The following is a 16,954-nucleotide window of genomic DNA, read 5'->3' as shown; positions in this document are numbered from 1 at the left end:
TGTTCAGGCACCTCTCTCACGTTTCAGGGTCGAGCCAGTGGTATGGGGGCTTGCCTGAGGCTGAGATTTCAACCTCCTCCGCTGTCCTCTCAGTTAGACCCTCAATCTCCCTCATAATGAGACCTTAAACTTTCCTGTTTCTGTCAGCCTTCTGGCGGCAAGATACTAGGGTTGTATTAGTTGTTATCAAGCAGATTATCTGGATTATGCATTTTGCCTTGAACTGTTGATAATCACTCTGAGCCTGTCATTGTCTTTCTTCAACAAAGAGTCAAAGACTCAGCAGCAGTCACTCAGTCCCATAATCCTTAAGTTACCATTCCTCTAGCTTTGCCAGTGCCAGGGACACTGCAGCAGCCAGCACAGCAAACCCACGCCCCTTGGTTTCCCACCAGAGTTCACCAATGGTCAGCTTTTTAACAACCACACTGCTACGGCAAGCCGTGGGCTCTCAGTAGTTCCTCTACTACCAGTGATCGACTCCTCCTTGCCTACCAACCAGAAAATAATCCATCTCCATTTTCCTGTCTTGAGACTGCTACCTAGGACCACTATTGATACCAACTGTCTTGGACCACGTTCCCTGGGCATAAACACCGTGATGGAGAATTCCGTGCAGGTTTACTAGGAGATGCCTTTGTGGAATACACCAGTAAGAGGTTAAGAAACTCACACTGTGAACAGGGAGAAACTTGCAATGTGATCACAAATAAAGTTTAAGATGCTCCTACGAGGAACTGGGGATTAGGATGGCACTTCAGAATTACCCCAAAATGAGCCAAAGGGCCAGGCCTTTCCCCCCATATGAACCAGTCGTTGGCCACAGGCTACCAAGGGAGGAGACACAGATTTTAAGGAAGTAGTTATCCACTACCTAGGGTATTTCCACTGAGGGATTCAGAGGTGAGTGGTCAGCTGCAGATGAAAATGAGTGTATCAGCCTTGAAAAGCGTGTCTGGACAGAGGCCTCAGCATCCACTACTCTGCAGTAAAGCTACGCAGTATCACAAAACCACCGAATGTCATGTAGGACTCTGTGAGCAGAGAAGTGGATTTTGAGTTATGGTTTCACTGTGCTGCTGGAATATAACAGACCTTAGAGGAGGCGGGGTAACACAGATTCATGGACACTTCTGCAGGTCTTGAAATTAAGGATTATATATCATCACAAACCAGCAGATCCCTTTGTCTCTGGATGAATGACTAGCACAACAGGAACAGACATTTGTTTGTACGAGACGTTGCCAAGAGTCTCAAGTCAAATTTCTCATCACACTTCAACAAGAATGAGAAAAGACCTCTTTGTGTGAGTTGAGATTTTTACAAACTCTTCTGTGAGCTATAAAACACAGCACTGTGTGATAGAGTTCAGAAAAATCAGGCCCGGGGGAATGGAAGTCACTGCCGGATTGATCTAGAGCGAAGCCTCGCTGAGGCAACTCTGACTTCACAGGAGACCAGAGGGACTTACAGACTTTTCACTCTTCGTGAAACTAATTTGGGAGGATGAATAGAAGGAGGTCACATTGACTGCCTTAGAGAATAAAACCAAAGAGAGGCGCTGGATGGATGCAGAGGCTTCTGTTGAGACTTGGGAGCTATGATCCAGCTCCCAACAAGCGGCTTCCTGGGAAGCAGATATAAACAGACACCCATCTCTTGTGAAAAAGCTTCTCAGACCAAGCTCTGGTTGGAAATTATCTAAAGGATGCATGTAATGCTCCAGGTATTGAGATCTGGGCCATAGGTCAGAGATGCTTGGTTCTGCTGTGGGAAAGATCACATAGAATCCCCAGGGGACTAGGGGATGTGGAAGACAACGTAGTAATAATGAAGTGTTGGGGAGAATCGTTCATTAGTCTAGACCCAAGGAAGTAAAGGCTTCGGAAAGACAACCCCACACGTTCCAGAAGACCCACTCCCTGAAAAGAAGGCTTAAAGAGGTAGGAAGTTGTGCCAATGACACCCCTTCATATTCTGTGGGTGGTAATGACCCAGGGTGAGACCTGGCTCTGCGGAGAGAGAAGGGGGGTCGAGAACCCAGGCTGGAAATGCTGCCACTTTCCTATTCCCTTCTTTTCATTTATTTTTAAAATTTTTTAAATAGTTTATTGCCAAGTTGATTTCCATATAACACCCAGTGCTCTTCCCCACGAGTGCCTCTCTTCCTTCCCCATACCCTCTCCCTCTTCAGCCCTCAGTTTGTTTTCGGTATTCAAAAGTCTCTCATGATTTGCCTCCCTCCCTCTCCCCAACTCTTTTCCCTCCCCTCCCATTCCCATGGTTTTCTGTTGGGTTTATCCTGTGAGACCTATGAGCGGCAACATATGGTATCTGTCCTTCTCTGTCTGACTTATTTTGCTTAGCATGACACCTTCTAGGTCCATCCACTTTGCTACAAATGGCCATATTTCATTCTTTCTCATTGCCATGTAGTATTCCATTGTGTATATATACCACATCTTCTTGATCCATTTATCAGTTGATTGACACTTAAGCTCTTTCCATGATTTGGCTCTTGTTGAAAGTGCTGCTATGAACATTGGGGTACATGTGCTCCTATGCATCAGCACTCTGTATCCCTTGGGTAAATCCTCAGCAGTGCCATTGCTGGGTCATAGGGGAGTTGTATCGATACTTTTTTGAGGAACCTCCACACTGTTTTCCAGAGTGGCTGCATCAGTTTACATTCCCACCAACAGTGTAGGAGGGTGCCCATTTCTCCACATCCTCGCCAGCATCTGCAGTCTCTTTATTTCTTCATTTTAGCCACTCTGACCAGTGTGGGATGGTATCTGAGTGTGGTTTTGATTTGTGTTTCCCTGATGATGAGTGACACTAAGCATCATTTCATGTGCCTGTTGGCCATCTGGATGTCCTCTTTGGAGAAGTGTCTGTTCATGTCTTCTGCCCATTTCTTCACTAGATTATTCATTTTTCGGGTGTGGAGTTTGGTGAGTTCCTTATAGATTTTGGATACTAGCCCTTAATCTGATATGCCATTTGCCACTATCTCTTCCCATTTAGTCAGTTGCCTATTAGTTTGTTTTTTTTAAATTTTCTTTGCAGTGCAGAAGCTTTTTATCTTGATGAGGTCCCAATAGTTCATTTTTGTTCTTGATTCCCTTGCCTTTGGGGATGTGTCGAGTAGGAAATTACTGCGACCAAGGTCAAGGAGACTATTTCCTGCTTTCTCCTCTAGAGTTTTGATGGTTTCCATCTCACATTCAGGTCCTTCGTCCATTTTGAGTTTATTTTTGTGTCAGAAAGTGGTCTCGTTTCATTCTTCTGCATGTTGCTGTCCAGTTCTCCCAGCACCACTTGTTAAAGAGGCAGTCTTTTTTCCATTGGATACTCTTTCCTGCTTTGTCAAAGATTAATTGGCCGTACATTTGTGGGCCCAGTTCTGGGCTCTCTATTCTATTCCATTGGTCTATGTGTCTGTTTTTGTGCCAATACCATACTTTCTACTCTTTTCTGATGATAGTGTTGACATTGTCAATGTCTAATCATTCTCCAATTCTCCAAAACACACAGGAACAAGAGGAGGGGCCCTTGCTGATGAGGCTAATACATGGAAGGAACCCCTGAGGGGAGAGCTCCCTCTGCACCTGAGCCCATGGGTGGTCAGGACGGAAATCCCAGAACAGCCTGCTGCTGCTCCCTGCTGGGGCCACAGTGCGTCCTGTTCCTTTTCTCAAGCAACACCAGGACTATTTGCTGTGTTTTATTGTGGCTTTTGTCAAGTCTCTATTTCTTCTCAACTTTTTTGAAATCTTTTTTTCTTGAACTGTTGCTTGACTTCTACCAGAGCGTCTCCATCTATCACCCCTCTGCCATAGAGCCTCTGTCTTATTTTGTTTCATATCTTTGCCCCATTTTGTATAAATTTCACTTCAATTCCTTCATATTCTCTGCTTGTCTCTTCAACTCTACTCACAGGGCATCCTATAGAGAGATTTATTTATATATATAAAAATATCTTTATCTAGGATTTACATTTGGGTCTTTTCATGTCTGTTATTTCTTCACATCTGTTCTTTACTTCATCTCTTCAAGGAGACTAACCATTCTTAGAGCCGAGCTTAGATTCCTTTACTCTGTTTATTTCATCTTTTCAGAGTGAATCACGTGAGGGCCCTCACTTTCTTATGTTCATGTCTTTTGTATGCCCTTTGCAGTCACTTCTTAAATGGGCAGGGGTTCTTTTGTTTATGTTCTGTTTGGTTTTTAGTTTTTCCCCCTCTCTGCCTGCCTTTACCTATCTGGCCTTCACAATCTAAACCCCACCGCCACCCCAAGCCAGCATGCACTGCCACTCAGCGGTGCTATGTGGGAGCCACAGATGGTTCTGCAGAGCTACAGTGGCCCGACGCCCGTCCTGGCCTGACTGTTTCTGCCTTCCTTGCCGGCTGTCTCAGGTAATCAGCTTTTGTCTTCGCCATAGCCAATAGACGGCAAATCCCAGGTGCTTCTCAGCTCCTGTCCTAGACACGGTTCACTAAGCAACCCGGGCCTTAGTCCTAGATCTGCGTCAGGTAGTTTTAGTAACCGGGCTCTGATAAGAATCCAAGCTCTCCTGAATAAAAACAGAAAAACATTCTGGGCAGCGATCCGAACTGGAGCTCAGACCTAAGGAACCCCAGCTCTGAAACTCCGCAGAGCTGCCCACCTCCCCAGCTGTTGGGTTCTGCAGTGAGAGGCCAGAACGCCTTCGGAGCTGGGCAGCTGGAGGGTCAGGGATACCTCGTGAGCAAAAGTGCTTATCTTCTTTAATCTAAAAGAAAAGTTACATTAATGCAAAGTAAGGGGGATTAAAAGACAGTCCACGGTATAGGCAGGGACAGAATCCTGGTGTTTCGCCTCCTTAGTGTGTTTCCCTAGCCAGACAACACGGTGCTTAGCAAATACTCTTTCAAGGGAAGCAGGTACCCTGCCCTCTCAATTCGTAATCATAACAACGCAGTGAGGCAGATATGGCTGACGTCCGGAAAACTGGGTATAAATAATGTCACCGTTTGGAAGACCAAGTCAGGAAGATGGGGGCCTGGACCTTCAACAGTGCCTCAGTCCCCACATGCATGCCCCTGTCAAACATCAGCGGTTACCGATGTCTGAAGGCGTTTTATCCACGCCCTTCAAAATGTCATTTAAACCAACTGTTTTATAATTTCAATACTTGCTTCAGTACGCATCTCTGGAAACTGCAGACACCTTCAGACTTAATAACACCATGGCGTTTTCACACCTAACAAAATGAGGAATTCCTTGGTATCCCCTAAAATTCTGCCCACCAGCCCACCATTAAATTTTCCCAGTTATTAAAAATATACATATTATTTTACATGATGCATCTCTGTCTCTCTTTCTCTGTTCCTCTTTCTCTCATTCCCTTCTCCTCTGCGTGTGTGTGTGTGTGTGTGTGTGTGTGTGTGCGCGCGCACCTCTGCACGTCTGCCTTTCTGCTCAGCTATTACTAAGTTGTTCTGGTCTTCCAGGTTTACACTAAATTTTTGCCCACTGATCTATTTCGGTTTATGAGAAGTGTATTAAAATTTCCTCATTGATGGTGGCTCAACCTCTTTCTCCTTGTAGCCCTTAGATTATTTTGGGTGAAAGCGGCTGCTGTGTTATTTCATGAACACATATTGATAACCGATTTACCTTCGATGTGAATCGGACTCTGTACACAACACTGTGGTCTGCGTTGTCCTTTTTATTTGCATTTGTCTCATATATTTACTCATCTTTTTATTCGTAACCTCACTGAATCATTCTGTCTGGTTTGTCATTTCCGTAGAGCATAGAACTGGGTTTTGCTCTATCAGCCAAATTGAGAAATTCTTAAAATGGAAGATTTGTACTCATTCACATTTCCAATATAGTCTATATGTCTGATCTTATTTCTTTGAGATTATCTTTCATTCACTTGGTACTACATGGGGTCTGTTATCTTCAGGGTTTTTTAAGTATTTCTTTTAATAATAAGGGTTTTTAATTTTTCTTCTGCCTATTGCTTTCTTATGTACCATTCCTGGACACATCTTCCTTTTGATGCTGTCATTGGATGTCTAGTCTGGACGTTATCTGGAAGCCATTCTTTCCGCCCTGGACTCCATCCATCTCACCCTCCCGTTTCAGTCATTTATCCAGGGTGTTACTCTCTGGAACCCTTGATCTGTCAGCATCAGGACCATCCTAAGGCTCTTCTACTTTCCTTTTATTTTCCCACACCTCTTATGATTTTAATACGGATATAGTCATTACATATATCCTTTAATTCTAACCCCATTTAAATATCTTAGTTCTAAATTTAAATATATTCAATGATCACTGCAAAACCAATGCTGGAAGTTTCTAATCTTTTTAATGTTTATTTATTTTTGAGATAGAGGGAGACAGAACATGAGCAGAGGAGGAGCAGAGAGAGAGGGAGACACAGAATCCTAAGCAGATTCCAGGCTCTGAGGGTCAGCACAGAGCCCGCTTGGACTGAAGTTGATGCTGAACCAACGGAGGCACCCAGGTGCCCTGTGTCATTGTGGTCTGGCGTTTGTTATGGTCCCTTCAGAAAGACTCCTTGAAACAACATGTTTTTAAGCTGACAACTGTGTGCTTGTTATATTTTTATATGAACAATGGTTTAGCTGGATATGATTTTTTTTCTCATGTTCTTTCCTTGAATGTTTTAAAATATAGATCTTTATTTTCCCCCCACTCTAGCCTAAGAAGAAATTGAGTAAAGTATGAAAATTATCTTATTTTCTCTCTCTTGTTTTGTCTGGATGCCCAAGGGATTTTCTTTTCCTCTCTGTTTTTAAAGACAACTATATTTACTTGCACATATATCAGAATTATTTATCCTGGTTTAATTTTCTCAGACACATTATTCTCTATCAACATGCAGATTTCAACATATTGAATTATTTCAGGAAACTTTTCATAAACTCACACCCCATTTTCCAATGTCTACCATTATCTATTGGACTATTGTCATGTTTATTTTCATTTTTTTCTAACTGATACATGTGTATGCCATATTTCTCGTTTGGTGCCCATATTAAAGTGGTCAGCCGTCCTAGCTGATTAGAGGATGTTTGTGAATGGAGGCGGGCTGGGCTAGGGCTCAGGTGCCAGTCCACACTCGCCAGGTGGGCTCCCTAGTACCAGCTGGAAGGGCCTCGCCACCATCTGGAGGTGATGACAATCCCAGCTCTTACTCGGCCTTTCAACATCCCCCTGCGGGCCATGTTGGGGCGCCTCCTACAGCTTCTCAAGGGTGAGAGGCTCCTACCCCTCCTATACTAGCATCACTGGGATAAGGTCACAGGTTTTTAGTGTTCTTGGGCTAGAATAAAGTGGTCATTGTCTCAAAGTTGTCTATCTTGCTATTTTGTTCATTTCCTCATTCTTTGCTTAGGAAAAGCAACCTCCCCCCCCCCGCCCGCCCCCTCCAACATCTGCTGGCTCTTCCAGGCTGTCAGCTCCTTCTGCTCCACATCGAGGATATATTTGGCAGAAAGAAAATCCAAGCCACTCACAACATGTCATTACTCAGGTTCCAGAGTCTGTCTGTCCGGCCTTTTTCTCTTTACATTCTAGAATCATCCTCTGTTTGTTTTCTAGTTCACCCGCTGTTTTTGTTGTACTTGGGAAGAATAAAGAGAAGTACGACTAAAATGTCTTCCAGGGCAGAAATCTCATATCAATTTTTTTAACAGTTTTGCTTAATAAAAATAATTTTATTCATTTCATTAGATTATAAACATTATAAACTCATTACATAGTCACCTCTATGTGGAATGAATAAGCAAAAGAGACCTTGAACAATAGATAAGAATCAACAAAAAGTTAACCAAGAAAGAAATGAGGTAGAAGCAAATGACACCAGGAAGAGTCTTTGAACATATTTCATCTAAACTGGTTTCTTCCCCCCAAATTTATTCTACAGACGCCACAGTATACTTTTCTAGACTTAAATACAAGTCTTAATAGCAGTCAGGAGTGACAAAGGTAGCTGGAACAAAAAAATGGAAAAGGTTCTATTTGGGAACAGAGAGAATTTTGTGAGACAGTGGAAATGTTGGCATTCACAGTAAAGTATTAGAAGACAAAGCCTCACCTACACCACTTTGCCAGCAGACGGCCATTTTGAAAGGCCTCTTGAGTCTCCAAAGGGCAACTTCTCATCTTAAAGCTGGGGCACTGGGGTGGCTCCGTCAGGTAAACGTCTGACTTCGGCTCAGGCCATGACATCACGGTTTGTGAGATCAAGCCGCACATCGAGCTCTGTGCTGACAGCTCAGAGCCTGGAGCCTGCTTTGGATTCCGTGTCTCCTTCTCTCTTTGCTCCTCCCCCACTTGTGCTCTGTCTCTCAAAAATAAATAACGTAAAAAAACTTTTTTAAGTATACATGATTCCTGATGGTTTAAAAAAAACAGAGAAAAACACTTTTGCTGAATTATGTCTCTTTAATTCCTAATGTCCATGATTAAATTTAGAATTTAAATTAAAAATTTTTTTAACATTTAATTATTTTTGAGAGAGAGAGACAGACAGACAGAACACAGTGGGGGGGGGGCAGAGAGAGAGGGAGACACAGAATCTGAAGCAGGCTCCAGGCTCTGAGCTGTCAGCCCAGAGCCTGACATGGGGCTTGAACTCACAAGTGGTGAGATCATGACCTGTGCTGAAGTCACACACTTAACCGACTGAGCCACCCAGGTGCCTCATGAATTTAAATTTTAATACTGTTTTCTTCCTCCTAGTATGCTTCATCTGTCTAATAAAATAATAATGTATTAGTTATTATGCACAAAATATTATGCCATATTTATTATAATTATTAGATTATTATCCATGTACCTCTTATTACCAAAACTAGACTATCATATTTCCTTTAATTTTTTATTTACTGAGAAAACTGCTAGGACAGTCAGAATAGGATCATTTTCACTGTAGGACGCATTGTCTTTTACTTACTTTTTGCATCAATGCATTTGTTACTCTTCTTAAAATTAATTTTCCTCTGCTTTCTGCTCTCACTAAATACTTTGTCTGTTAAGCATATATTTGCTCAATACAATATATACCTAGAAAGTATTTCATCCTTTCTTTTAAATGATGATTTTATTTTCCTAAAAGAATAAAAATATCAAGCATAAAATTTGAAGCTTGAAGCATAAAATAAGATATTCAATAATATAATCCATAGAATTTTTTATGCCAAAGAACATGTTATCAAGAACGTAATAGAAATTTTTGTAAAGCAATGGTTACATTTCAAAGAAAACTATCTTGAAAGTCTATCTTGCAACCATGTTATGCTTTCTTTGGAAGCATTTTCTTTGAAAAGTTTCATAACATCCTATAAACATAAATTGTATTGTTCTAAGAATCCTGTGAAGATAAAGATTAGTAACAGACGACTACTTCATGGTATAGGTGAGAAAACTAAAAATAGACAAATCTTGAGCTTTTTTTTTTAGGAAGAGTTTTTAAAGGAAGAAATAGAAAGCCAACTTATTGATCTACTTTTTTCTAAATGATAAATCCATTAAAATACGTTTGCAGGGGGAGAGCACTGGGTGTTGTATGGAAAACAATTTGACAATAAAATATTATGAAAAAAAATACGTTTGCAGGGATTTATACAGAACCACCCAGAAATCAGTTTCTCTCCCTCACCTCTCCCCCACTCTATCCACACAGCAAATCTATCAGGTAAAATGACATACAATTCTAGCCTATTCACAAGATTTCAGCATTATTCTAAGACATGGGGTTCTAAATTAAAACATAGCCCACAAAGAAAAAAACCTTGAGATTCTATCGAAAGAAAGACATGCATTGGAATTTTAAGAGTTTTAGAAACTCTTCCGATGATTCCCTGAGAGAAAATATCCCCAGCAAAAATAGCAATTTTGTTTTTAGCTGACTTCATTGCCTTATTGTCCTTAATTCTACTGCCAGATTCAACACGCCACGGCTGCCTGTGGGCACAGAGAAGGGTGGGGGGAGCCTCTGGGATTCTCCAGGCTCCGAGGTGCAGGGTGGAGTCAAGTTACTGAACAGAGCTTGGCAACATTTCAAGGATTGTTTTCTTTGTTTGTTTTTATGTTTATTCTTATTCCCCTACCACTCAGCAGCAGTGACACACGCGCACACACACACACACACACACACACACACACACGCACACACAGCCTCTGATCTCAAAGTAAATCACTAAGACTAAAAACTCAATTACTTGCAAAAAACCCTCATGAAGAAGACGGGATTTTATTGTACTTTAACAACTGATACTAGTAGCCACCTGTATATGTTCTATTGAAAAATTAGCAAAATATTTCACTCTCTTTGCTATCAGCACTATTGACAAGTAAACTGTCACTTTTGGAAATTATCAATTCAGTAGGCTAATAGAAAATGGATAGTTTCAATTAATTTAAAGTATTGTTACCATTACTATGTATTGTTACTAATGCTAGGAGTAGAAATTTCTAAGGCTTGATATTCCAATATCATATGATCTAAAGCACAGCATTTCTTTGATAGTGACAACAATTATTCTTGCTGGTCCATCAGTCTTGTAAGGGGAAATTGCTTTTCTCAATGAAAGCCTATATGTTATATAAAAATAATATCTTTGCTCTTTCAATATATAGAAGTTTAAATGCTAATCAGATTTATACTATAAGTGACTGTTTTCTTCAGCTTCATGAGGGCTATTCTTTTTATTAATAAAAACTTCTTTTATTAATGTTCTTTTTATTTTGGAGAGAGACAGAGCATGAGCAGGTGAGAGGCAGAGAGAGGGAGTCACAGAATCCGAAGCAGGCTCTGGGCTCTGAGCCGGAGGCACAGAGCCGGAAGAGGGGCTCACACTCACAAGCCATGAGATCATGCCCTGAGCAGAAGTCAGATAAGTAACAGACTGAGCCACCCAGCCACCCCTCATGAGGGCTATTCTAATATCAATTTTCTTTCGACCTTCTAAATTTTTCTTCTTTTTTCATAGCTATTTCTGTACATGTCTTCCCACCATCATGAAAACAGCATTCTGAGGACAAGAACCGGAAAAGATTCATATTTGTGATTAACCAGTAGGTAGTTAAGTACGGGCATTGACTGAATGAATGACATCATCGCATTACTTTACTTTTCCAGCAGCGTCATAGACACCATGTCACGTGACCACTGCAGAAATGGAAACTCCATGGATGTAGTCTTCCCGCTGTGCATGAGGAGCATCAGAACCAGAGAGTTAAGCATCTCTTAGCTTGCGAGAAGCCGGCCAGTAAAAAACTCGCTCAGATTTCCCCTTTGTCTTTAATGTATCATACATAAAGAAATAGCCTAAGCCTCTTTCTGTCATGAAACAGCTACATCGGAACAAAATATACACATCCTCACTCTTCTCCTGCCAACCAGGATCCACCCTCTGCAGAGAAGCAGCTGTGTCGGCCAAGGCAGCAGAGAAAAAGCCTGTGTGAAATGAAATAACTCATTCTCTTCTTTATTCAACCCAAGGGGGAGAATTTAACATATATTATCAACAATACCAATAACTGAATCTCAACTTCTGTGTCCACCAGTTCCTAAGTGTGCATGTGGGACCCACTGAGTTAAGCTTGCTAAGTAAGCTTCAGTTTCCTCATCTGTGGAATGCAAATAATAACACATGACTCATGGTTCTCGTGAAGGTGTCCCTCTGTATGTTCTAGCTCTACCAGCAGCTTGTGTTTGGCTATTTTCTTTCCTGCAGATACGGATCTTGTCTTGTCAAGGACTCTCTTTAGTGGCGGAATGGAGACTATGTGATAACTTCTCATAGTGCTCTACCATTCAGAGGTGAGAATAACATGGGGCATGAACACAAGGCAATTTTCTAAATGATATCAGAAAACCTACGAAAACTACTAATGGCAGTGATGAGAAGAAAACCTTGTGCTTGTCCTGTGGGTGAAAGAAAGACTGGACCCACTTGAGAAGAAAGGAATGAGCTGCCTCTAAACACCTCGGCCACCGCATCCAAATTTACTCCTCGCTGGAGAGTCATGGCTGTCTTTTTTGTATCATCCAATCCAATACTTGTTACAATATTTAGTCTAAGATCTGCTACCTTCTGAGCCTTTCCTTTTGAGTTTCAAAGTTCTAGATTGGATAGAAGATAAACACTTAGCTGTTTTTTCCTCTTTGCCCTTCTGGTCTAAAAATGCTAATTCTTTTCCAGGTTTTGTGGGCATCTCTGATTTACCAGGAAAGTTCCTTTCTTCTAACTTTTTAAAATATTGGCTCAATATTTAACTTTTCCTTTGGTGTTTGCATCCTCTCAGGGTCAAACATTTCCAGATTAAAATTTTAAATTGTATGTAATATCCTGCACATTCAATATTTTTTAAATGCTGATTCGTCAATTAAAATTCAAAAAAACATTTTGAGTGCCTGCCATGAGCCAACACTCTGCTGCACGTAGGTCACACAGTGATGACTGTCACCTGCTCCTACCCTGTGGTGACTCACGGGTAAGTGGGAGAGGCAGCTATGGACCCATACACTTGGCACAGAAAGGTTTCAAACAAGAATAGTTTAAAACGCTGGTATCACAAGTACTTGGGATAGGGAAGAAATACTTGAACTGAGTCTTGAGAAATGAGTAGACGTATTGACTGAGTAAAGTATGCTTCAGGCAAAGGAAATGGCTTGTCCTAAGTGAGAGAGATGGGAAGTTGCACGGAAAAGTTCCCTATGGTTGTTCATGGAAAAGTGCCTGAAAGCAGTAACTAGGCATGGATGCAATACAGAAATTTTGCTAGGATATAAGCTGCCATTATAGGATATTACACAGAGGATGGTTACACAGTGCATATGAGGATTTCCCGTACACACTCACACACACACACACACACACACACACACACACACACACAGTAATTTCTGCAAATAAGCATCAGAAACAGAGGCACAGGAATGTTGATTGCAGCAATATTTCAGAGTACGAAAACAAATGAACTAGAGATACAGTAAGATGAGTTTTACTAATATAAAATCTTAAAATATTTAAAACAGTTTGCCACTATTTATCAACAAATACTAAAGCAACCTAAACAAACAGTATATGGTTGAGGCATAAATAATATGTGAAGGAATTTTTTCTTTTTCTTTTTTTTAAATACACACGCAGGCTAGTTAGGACATGGTGTAATAATGATTTCAGCAGTTGATCCGGAGATCCATTCCCTCTGCCTAACACCCAGTGCTCGTCCCAACAAGTTTGTGAGAAACTTTTCAATACTACACAAACATAATAAAAATGTGGATGTACTCCTTGACCCAACAATCCCAAACACAAAGTGGCAGAAATATGAAATAACAAGGCCTTTATTGTACATTATTTCCAAAAGCAAATCATTAGAAAAAACTAAAATATCTATTAAGGGGAAAGGTTGAATAAAATATGGAACATCAGAACAATGAAATACCCCATAGCCTTAAAATGATGAAAATGTATGCACACTGATAGAAAGAGATCTTTAGACTATATATTTTTATTTAAGAAAGCTTTTGCAGGGTGCCTAGATGGCTCAGTGAGTTAAGGATCTGACTCTAGATTTCGGTTCAGGTCTCATGATCTCAGTGCTTCATGAGACCAAGCCCCACATCATGCTCTGAGCTGACAGTGCAGACCCTACTGGGGATTCTCTCTCTCTCCCTCTCTCTGCACCCCTTCTGCTCCTGTTCTCTCTCTCCCACTCAAAATAAATAAACATAACAAAAAGAAAGCTTTTGATAATTTTTCTTCTTCTTCTTTGTGTTGTTATTATTTAAACCACTTTTTTGAGGGATGATTGACATCCTAAAAGCTGTACCCACATAATGGACACAACTCAATGAGCATCAGTATACAGTCATGAAATCATCACCACCATCAAAACCATAAACATTCAGTAAGAAAAAAATAACAACAAAATCTAAAGCAATGTTTATAGTATTTGAAAAAAATAAATATTGGAAAGAGAAGCATAATAAAGCCTTTTCCTTAAGGAAGAGAGAGGGAGTAAAGCAGAGGACAAACTAGAAGTGAGAATTCTCTTGAACAACTCTGTAGATATAATTTTATTTTTCAAAATATACATTCTAATTTTTAGGAAACTAAATGAAAAGTGAATCACTAAAGGTTGAAAAGAAACTAAAATCAATAAAACTAACTGCATATGAAGTTGCTAATTCAACAATCTAGAGACAAATATAATTTCAAGTGAACTTAACAGTGTTTAGATTGCACTCTTAGAGGAATATTGTCAAAGACTAATAGAGCCTCAAAGAATCTTAAACCAAATTCAGAAGCCTAATTGTTAGTTATAATATTGCTGTTTTTTTTTAAATGACTATTACAAAGATGTTTTTGGAGAAGGAAGCCAGTGATGATTGTCATTTTAGTGCTCACAGAATTGACATATATGACATTTCATGTTTTACTGTGAACATCTTGTATTTTGTTTCACAAAGTTCCTATCCTGGGTTAAATTAAAAAATTTATTTTAATATCTAACCTTTTCCTCTAAATGAATGAATAAAATTGACCTTCAGAAGGGTAAAATTCTTTTATTATATATTTTAAATACTGATGTTCATAACACTAACTGCATTACCATGAGTAGCGTCAGTAAAGCACGAAGGCCTCTGGAATCCTTCGTAAAATTCTGCTGATTAATGACCCACTCTCTTTGTGAAACTACTTGCCATGCTAAGGGACTAGACCAAAAAAGGGAAGAGCAGTCTAAAAAAGAAGCCTTCATTTCTAATCCCATTAGAAATGCTCATTCGACAAACATATCCAACCTAGAAAAGATTACAAACTTGCTGCGCTACTCTGTAGTGATGTACATAATTTAGGAAATCCTACATATGAACAGAATATAGCATACATGTGTTAAAACATATTTACAAGTGTAGGAGAAACGCCATCACAATTTTAGCATGTTAGATTGAGGAGAGACTTCTACCTTATAGAACATCACATCACATTACAGCAATGTGTTGTAGAGAGAATATTATTGGTCATTGCACCTTGTGTCTGTGATGCTTCAGAGGTATATAAATGACTTCATTTGATCTTCATTCCATTCTTATGAATCCTGCTTATCCTCAATATTTCACAAATGAGGAAACTCCGACGAGAGGTTTTCTACCATCACACAGCAGAACGGAAGGTACAACCAAATGACTTGTTCTTAGGCCTTTATATTTCAGGTGTCACCATGGCTGTTCTTACTTAGAAATGTTTCTGCAACTATTTGTGCTGCTCACTCCACTTGGATTATAATTGATTTTTGTTGATATCTTGAATGATCTGCCTTGTCTTCTTCATTAGCACCCAGTTCTCCTCCGTAGCATTAAAAGAATTGAATACTGACATACCTATTGTAACCTTAATATATTTAATGCAAAAATCACCACATCTATTTTAAAATTTTAAATATAGAATTGTAAAGCTTTGTAAAGTGTTGCTTTCCCTCAACATCTCAATAAATTCATAATATTTAAAATGTATATAATAAAATACAAATTTCTGTTTAAAAGCAGCACCCCATGGGGCGCCTGGGTACCTCAGTAGGTTAAGCATCCAACTTCTGCTCAGGTCATGATCTCACGGCTTGTGGGTTTTAGCCCTATGCTGGGCTCTGTGCTGACAGCTCGGGGTCTGGAGCCTGCTTCTGATTCTGTGTCTCCCTTTCTCTCTGCCCCTACCTCGCTCATACTCTGTCTCTGTCTCTCACTCTCGCTCTTGAAAATAAATAAAACATTAAAACAATTACTAAAAATAGCACCTACAACTTCTTCTTCTTCTTCTTCTTTTTTTTTTTTTTTTTTGGGAGTTGTAAAATCGCTTTAATTCGGTTCTCTCTGTGTTACAAGCCTCCAGGGCGGGCAGTGGAGCGTGCCTCGCTCCGCGTCACAATACTGAGCCTGTAACTGCGGTTATCAAACTATACATCTGTGTCACCTTTTATAAAAAACCACTGTTGCTGCCCCTTCGTTTTACAACAGGTATAAAAAAATTATAAATATTTACACCCTTGTTCCACCCCAACATGGAAACTCGAGAGTCCAGGCCCGAGGGAGGGGGCTGGCCAGCACGGGGTCTGTTCCCAGGGGAGCCCCTGGGACCCACAAGTGCAGGACAACGTGCGGGAGTCAGTTAAGACCGGGGCCGCTGTCCCACCTTCTGGGGCCCCAGCATTAGAGGCAGACAAAAAACAAAACTTTGGTCCAAAATTTGCAGGAGAAAGAAAACCCTGAACGTTTAAGAGCGCTTGTCCCCGCGGCAGGGATCAGGTCAGCTGTGAGTAAGGCATCTGGACCTACAACTTCTTAAACAGTGGTCTGGATGACTTCTGATTACAGACATGACATACTGTACTTGGGGACAATGACACACTAACAGAACACACACAGGGTCTCACGGGGAGGAATAGCTTCCCACATTCATGTTAGGTGTTCAGATTCTGCCGACATGCTCCCTAGGTAATGCCAGACTGCAGCATTTGGCTTAGAAGTGCTTTAGAAACACATGTCCATATTTTGACAAGCATTTATACACACTTAGTAAATAATCGACGAGAAAGAGCTAATAGAAGGTCCAGAAGAACACAGTGATTAGCATGCAAAGATGTTCTTGCTGAAAGTGTTGCTCTTAAAATTCTCGTGGCTTGCTCATGTCTATCAACCAGCCCAGGACAGGAGAAAAGAAACCCACCACTCTCCACTACTCTTGTCTTACACATCCTTCAAAGAATCCATCGGTTATGCAGAAAAATGGATTCACAAGGTGTAGCAAATTTTCCATCCTGGGACTCCTACAAATCCTATTAAATGCAAACAGCTGTATAGCTCTCAAAACCTTTCGCTAAACTCCAGGCTACTGCTTCATCAACATCATTTCTGCAG

This window comes from Suricata suricatta, chromosome 14 (genome assembly GCF_006229205.1).
Source record: "Suricata suricatta isolate VVHF042 chromosome 14, meerkat_22Aug2017_6uvM2_HiC, whole genome shotgun sequence".
NCBI lineage: Eukaryota > Metazoa > Chordata > Mammalia > Carnivora > Herpestidae > Suricata > Suricata suricatta.
The sequence above is the reverse complement of the archived record's forward strand: the minus strand, read 5'-3'. Positions refer to the sequence as shown.